Here is a 330-nt window from a genome sequence, read left to right on the forward strand (position 1 = left end):
GAGAGCCGTTCGGGGTTTCTCCGCGCTTTTGAAAATTTACTCCTCCGCTCCTAAGTGAGATTAAGAAATGAAACCGATGTCATTTATTAAAAATATAATTCTCAATCGGTAGGCTTTGGTTTCATTTCTTCATCTCAATTAGGGAGGGGAGAAATTAATTTCTGAATGAGAAGAACTAGTTCGGAGTTACTGCGCTATTTGAAAATTCATTCCTCCTCTCCTAATAGAGATTAGGGAATGCAACCGCCGTCGTTTATTGAGAATATAATTCTCGATCGATAGATGTTACTTTTATTCCTTCTTCACAATTAGGGGGGCGGGGGGGGGGGG

Source organism: Diachasma alloeum, unplaced genomic scaffold (assembly GCF_001412515.2).
Source record: "Diachasma alloeum isolate Michigan unplaced genomic scaffold, Dall2.0 Dall_scaffold_00283, whole genome shotgun sequence".
Lineage (NCBI taxonomy): Eukaryota > Metazoa > Arthropoda > Insecta > Hymenoptera > Braconidae > Diachasma > Diachasma alloeum.